The sequence below is a fragment of the Vicia villosa genome, linkage group LG1, assembly GCF_029867415.1.
Source record: "Vicia villosa cultivar HV-30 ecotype Madison, WI linkage group LG1, Vvil1.0, whole genome shotgun sequence".
Classification (NCBI taxonomy): Eukaryota; Viridiplantae; Streptophyta; class Magnoliopsida; order Fabales; family Fabaceae; genus Vicia; species Vicia villosa.
The window spans coordinates 170,317,390-170,324,705 of NC_081180.1; positions in this window are offsets into that span (position 1 = coordinate 170,317,390).

The window sequence follows — 7,316 nt, forward strand, 5'->3', positions numbered from 1 at the left end:
TGATAAGGGGTTGGTTTTTTGCCGCAGAAGAGCATATTCCCGAGTTCCAAAAATCATGAATTGAGTGGCCATGGAAGAAGGAGTTTAAGGACAATTCGAGTCATCCCACGCATCCCAGAAGGTCCCTCGTCACTCTCTGAAGCCATTCGCATCGCTACCATCAATTGGAGCATCCGGATTCGCGTCCTATAGGCTACGGTTTGCTTGGTTCTGTTTCAAACTCGATTACACCTCTTCGCGTATTATAAATTGATGTTAATCACATATAATGGTTGATATCGATGTGCCAAAGCTTTCTGCGTATTTAATTTAATTTTGGTTGCCATTTGAAGGAACCACCATAGTTAGGGTTCTGGACTTTTGAAATTGGGGATTCTGTTTAGGGGCAGTTTTAGGATAAATTAAAGGTGTCATGGGAGTCGGGGGGTTTATGATGATTTACCTGGGCTATCTTTTTGGATTTTTTGGCAAAGAATTGAAGGTTAGAGCAAGGAACAGCTACGGCCACAGTTTAGAACCGTGGGCAAAACGTCCTTGTTTCTGCAGAAAATCGAATGGGGGAGATGACCCCAGTTGCCGCGCGTTGGTTTTAAATTTCCAGGTAACACTCTTTTATTTATTTTATTTCATGCATGATACTAACAGCAAGGCAAGCGTGTTCCATTGGTGCGTGCGTTGATTCCAAAGCGTGAGAGAGACGGTTCGATCCCCGTCTCAGACAATATATTTTATGCCTTTGTTATATCAAGACCCACTAGCAGATCCAATACGCGCTGGCCAAGGGAGTTCATCACGTACTCTCACATCCAGGCCATAGGATCTCCCTCAGCTGAGATCCAACGCACCTGAAAAGGAGGTGCATACCATAGAGCCACACAACAACCACATCTGATCTTGCGCCCAGGTTTTATTATTCTTTTATTTTTCCTTTTATATTATTTGTATAATTAAGTCTTAATACTTTTTGTAAATATGATTTGATTCTAAAATTAAATTGCTAATTAGGATAATAATTAGGATTAGGGTTATGATCTTTACGATTATCTTCCCCGATTATCTTTCCTGATTATTCGACTTAATTATTTAATTAATATTAATTATAAAAACCATAAAAACCCTATGTAAACATATTAAGATATTAGGGTTTGCTCCATCCCATTTGTCCAAAATATCGAAATATTAGGATTAAAATTATTATTCGTTTCGACTAAATTTATTGGTCGCGATGGTTAATAATCGATTAATCTAATTAATCAAATCCTATAAATTAAAATACACATTATTTTGCTAAATGGTTTTAACCAAATCTATTGGTTACGATGATTAGCATTTTCCTTTTATCAAATTCGTTATTATTTGTAATCGAATCTATCGATTATGAGGGGTAACGATAATTAAAATATGCACATTTGCTATTCGCGATAATTGAATCTATCGATTATAGTGGTTAGCAATCCTCCCTTTAATCCGTTAGCCATGGTAATCAAATCTATTGATTATTGCAACTAACGGTAACAAACTAAAAACCAGGGTTGTACGCCCAAATCTAAAAAAAACACTTCTCAAAACCTTTCAAAACCACAATACTAAACTATGGATTTTCATCCTCAACAATTAGCCAATTCAAAAACGCTTTTCAAAGCACAAACAATTTCAAACACCTTCAATTCTAATTCTAAGGCGTACAACCCTTCCCCGAACTACGTAGACTCTGATCCTCCCTAAGGAGGTACGTAGGCACTTGGCAACAAGGCGAGTCCCCTTCCTCCAAATCTTAATCATGTCTTTAACCCTATTAACTGTTTGTCACCTTTCTTTATAAACCTTGCCATACGCCTTTATCTTTGAATGTTAGCCTTTAGGAAAGGGTTGAGGGTGCCTAACACCTTCCCTCGACCTGAATATAGTATCTTACCCTGATCTCTATACTGCGTAGGGTTTCCTATTCGCCCTTCAGAATAGGTGGCGACTCTCTAAGTTATAATTTTTAGGAAGGTTGCTACACACGCAACCTTGTTGTAGTATGCTTTCAAACAAACCTTGCCTCAATTAGGTCTTTTAAAGGTTGTAACGTGGCCAGGTTCACGGTTTCAGAAACAAAGGATATAAGGCTCAAAATTTGATTGTACCCACCACCTTCGTGATGATCTCCAGTCCTAAAACTCAGTTAATTCAACTTATGCATTCAGGTTCCAAGAGACTTCTGGAATTGCACCTTTGATAATGATGATATTTCACAAGCAAAGAGAACTTTTGAGATGGCGATCACTTCTTCCTTTTGATAGTCACAACATTGTGTTGTTCAGGAATTTATTGACTTCTCTTTTTCATCTTTTCTTTTTATATATCCCTAACTTTTACCTGAACTGTTTATTTTTGTACTTGCAGTCAGCGGGATGCCTTTATTTTTGCCTAAGTCGTTTTTGGTTTTGACTTAGCAGGCTTTTCTTTGTATATATATATATTTTGATACATTTTTTTGAAAGATAGTGACTGCCTTGCTTAATGATTAAGATGAACCATCTTTGGCTTTTGATTGACATCTCCAACATTTCTTTGATGTATGCGGAGGAAAGCTTGCGATTGAAGCACTTGTTGAAAGGTGTATTGAATGATTCTCTTAAAATAGAATGCACAACCAAATTAATTGAGAACTACCCTGCCCCAGGTTTAAAATGCGGGTTTTTTCATACAGAAAGAAACACCAACTTCGAAGGCTCAGAGGGGTTGACAAGGGATTAACTTCCTTATTTCTCCAGTGTTTGGGAATTGAAACAATGCCTGTACATCATCAGCAAAGTTTTATTCGAAAGCATACAGTTCAACAACTTGGGTATTTCGTTGTCATCATCCTCCCTCCAATCTTTGCATAAAACACAAGTTTGATAGAGAAAGCAAATGGAAGAAAAAGTTTTGTAAAAGAAAGCATAAGCATAAACATAGCAGATGTGAATGAATTCAAAATATGCAATGCTCATTTCATTAAAATTACCATTCAGAAACAAACAAAGTCTAAAAGTAAACAGTACAATAAAGGAAAAACAAATAGTACAGAAACAAGGCCTAGTGACTAATCAGCAACAAGGATGAGCTATCCTGTCTGAAACACTTGGCTTTAGGAAAATTGGGCTTTGACTTATCTTCAGCCACTTTGATCTGGCAAAGGATTAGTGACGACATTAGGACCCATATCCTTGAAAGAGAGCATCTTTGATCTCACCAACTCTTGAACTCTTTCCTTCAGAGGGAAACATCTTTCTAAATCATGGCCTGCTGCACCTTGATGGAAAGGACAATGAAGATCAGATCTGAAACCATCAGGGAGAGGATTTCGAGGAGGCGGCATAGCTCTTGTTGTAATCAACCCTTTCTGGACCAAAGCAGGATACAGTTCCGTATAAGTCATGGGGATAGGATCGAAGTCGACCCTATTACGGTTCTGATCTTGTTTCTGCTTTTTGTTACCTTGAGAAGGAACAGACAATGGATGTTGATGCAGAGTCCTATGAAGCACTGATTGAGAAAAGCAAACAGGTGTTTCCTTCTCTACTTCAAAATATGAATCACATGACATAACAGATGGTTTCCCTTGAGTTGGAGTAGCAACAGAAAAGGCTAAAGGAGTATTCACTTGCTTTGTGATAATCGGAGGAATGTTGCATTCTTTCTTCAACAAGACTTGCAGGATTTCCATAATTTGATTCATCTGAGTTTTCAACTGGCTAACCTCTGCTCTTAGCAACTCTTGGTCTTGTTTAAGTTCTTCCATACTCTTTAGATACATGCTTCTAGTTCAATGTGTCGAGGAATCAGCTTGACGGTAGACAGACAAATTCTGAAGATGGAGACAGACAAGGATAAGTTTTCTGGACAACCTGGATGTATGTATGCAAATGATGCAATTGCTGTTTTTTTTTTTGTTTTATTTGATTTTCAAGGAATTCAAGTTATGAACTTGTAAACATCAAAACATGAAGGAGGTAAATCCTATATTGGATCAAAGCTTTGATCAAGTTATCATCAAGATCAATCATCCATTTTGGGTGGATTAAGGTTTTCACCCTATCGACACCCAAGATCTATTGAGTTTGATGAAACTTATGATGTTTACAAAGAAAGACCTATGAGTTCCTTGGAAATCAAATGAATGCATGGATGCATGGTTTATGCATCAATCACAATCAAGATCACACACAGTCGCACAAACAGGGTTCAAAGGTTCGACGTCACGAGCATGGAGTCAAGGTTAAGAACCACCCACAAAGGTATGTACTAGGGAATTTTGTACCTGCCGAACGGGTTCTACAAAGGTTCCCAGAGTTTTCAATCTTCTATTGGATACTACCGGCACGCACAATTGCTCATGGGCGCCAATAATATGCCTAAAAAGACCTCGTCTGAGCGTAGTATCTCATGACAACAAGCTCAAATTGGTACTTGATCTTGTTTCTGCACTACATCCTAAAAAAGCTTAGATTGGTTAAAAGGGTTCTAGGTCATTCAGCTTCTACGGACACTCACTATTAAAAGTAATAGCGTTATCACGATGATTCGTAACAACCTCTACTACCTTCCATGAGGCCTCCACTGATTGGGGTTCCACCATATGACGCTCATGCTAAGGATTGCTCCTGACATGCGACTATTGGTCTTACCACCTCCTATCTCAAGTTACTCACCAAAGTTCGGGTTAGAACTTTATCTCATCACAGAGGAACCATCGAGCACCAAAAGAAAAAAAAGAAAAAAAACAAACAAAGCACACAATAATATATACAAATAAAACACACAGATAAACAAAAATAGGCTTAACACACTTAAAACTGGATCCCCAGTGAAGTCACCATTTTTCTGTAGCGGGGAAAATCTGACATCGAAGCCATGGGATTGACTCGAATCAATATTCCGTTTTGAAATCGCCACCGCGCTTTATTTTTTCAAAGGAAAAGGGAAAAGAACGTAAAACCCAAAGTTTTGTTTTTAAAACAAGAAAGAGATCTCAGGTACGGGTGTTGATTATATGAGGGGAAGGTTTAAAGCACCCCTCATATCCGTGGTACTCCACGGGAACCTTTTTGAAAATCTGTGTGTGTGTGCTAAAAAAACGGTTTGTTTTATTTTCAAAATAAGCTCGGAAAAGCGTTAAGCTTTGGGCCTACATACCTCCTCGGTGCAATGGAGAAGTCAGAGCTAATGTAGTTCCGCTTTTGGAAAAAAAACGTCTTTAAAACGAATAAACACTTTGTTGTCGTTATAGAGAAATACTCAGCCATTGATCTTGAGCATGAGAACAAACAAGTTCTTTGCATCGCAAATGAAAGAAGGGCTCCAACTCGGATAAAATCAACGAGTATGCCACTAGCTCTCTCACGCGGAAAAGATCTCGTTATTATCAATCAATTTAAAAATCGTGGGGTATAACCACTCGTTTCGACAATTAACGGTGTCTAACTTTTTGAAGAAAAGCCACTAAGGGCGAAAGATATTTTTTAAAAAAAAGTTTTCAAAAGATTTGCAAACATAAGAATATTTTGGAAAAAGGGAGAAGATTTTGAAAATTTAAGAATGGGAGGAGATGAAGAGGCTAACCTAATGCATAAAATAAAAGCTAAGGAAAGAAACGGTCTAACCGAATAAGAAGCCAACACTTGACATTAAGAGCCAAGGTAGTTTTCCCATCTTTTGGATTTATCAATACCAACACATTAACACTTGGGGATCCACATGAACTTATTGTCTTAGAACCACTTTGCATTAAGCACGTTAAGATTCTGACGAAAATCGGGCAGAGTAACGGCTGTTTTTCGGGTAAAATCCTTATATCAATGCCGTGGAATTAACCATCAAGGGCTTTCAAGGAAATACCTGCACACATAAACATACAACAGAACAATGCCAGACAGACAGAACAATCACAGGATAGTAATAGAATGAGTCCAGAGGTACTAGGTCCATAAGTCCGAATCTCCAAAGTGCTAGGGATAGTAACCGATAGTCCAAAGAGAACCTTATGTATTTTTTAGATTTTGGTTATTTATTAGTGTTTTAGCGAAAAAGTAAAGTATGGTCCAAGTGGACAAAAGAAAAATAACAGAAGCATAAACATATGTCCAAGTGGACAAAGAGAAAATGACGGAAAGTAAATATGATGAAATGATAAAGTAAAGCGATAAAGCGAGAAATATAAAGAGCGGTAATATAAAGAGCGGTATAGTAAAGGTGCGGAAATTAAAGTTAGTTGTTAAGTGTTAAAGATAACCATCTTGAAACTTGTCAAGTATGTTATCAAAGTTAGTAGGAAGATCTATGGTGAGTGAATGATGTACTCGGATTTAAATTCAATGGGGTTTATCAGAAGCTTGATAGAATCATAGCGACTACACGTTAAAAACCTCCACAAGTCTTAAATCAACCGCATACAATTCTCTTCCATGTTTGATCTTTTTATTCGGGACACGAAATATTGCGCTATGTTAAGCAGATCGCCAAGTGATTTATGTAGAAATCACCCTACAACGAGGCCGGTCAAAACTTTATGTGCTAATGCATGCGAGAAGAACGATATGTAGATCGCCTTCCGAAAGCAATACCGCACGAAAAGAAAATAGGTAACGATCTAGTCTTTACTAAGAATCCATAAGAATTCTCAAAGTATTAAGACTTTCATCGATCAAAAGAAAAAAAGGAGAAGGAGAAGATAAAATGCATAAAGATAATCAACTCACACTATCATTAATATCATTCATCTAATATTATGGATTTAATTCTTTCAAACCTATCAACATCCTAGATCCAATGATATTAATGAAATGGAGGAAGAAGAATAAAATTCACAAAAAGATAATCAACTCACACTATCATTAATATCATTCATCTAATATTATGGATTAGGTCATTTCAAACCTATCAACATCCTAGATCCAATGATATTAATGAAGTGGAGGAAGTAGGAAGCCAAAACAAGCATAAAAAAGGCAAAAAAACACATTCTGCCAGCAGGAAATCGATTTATCTCTGTAGGAAATCGATTTCCTGAGTGCAGAGTTCAAATTTTGAAAAAAAATAAGGTGGAAATCGATTTCCTACAGAGGGAAATCGATTTCCTGCACGCAGCATTCAAAAAATCAGCATTAGGAGGCATAAAACTTGACTTAAGCAAACATACAAACACCTTATGATCACATATCCATTGGAGCACGAATTTTCCATCAAATCACCATCAAATAGCACCAATATAGCATCAAAGATGCATTGAACACAAGAAACAAAGATCTACATCTTAGAATTGAGAAATTTACCAATTCTTGAATTAAAGT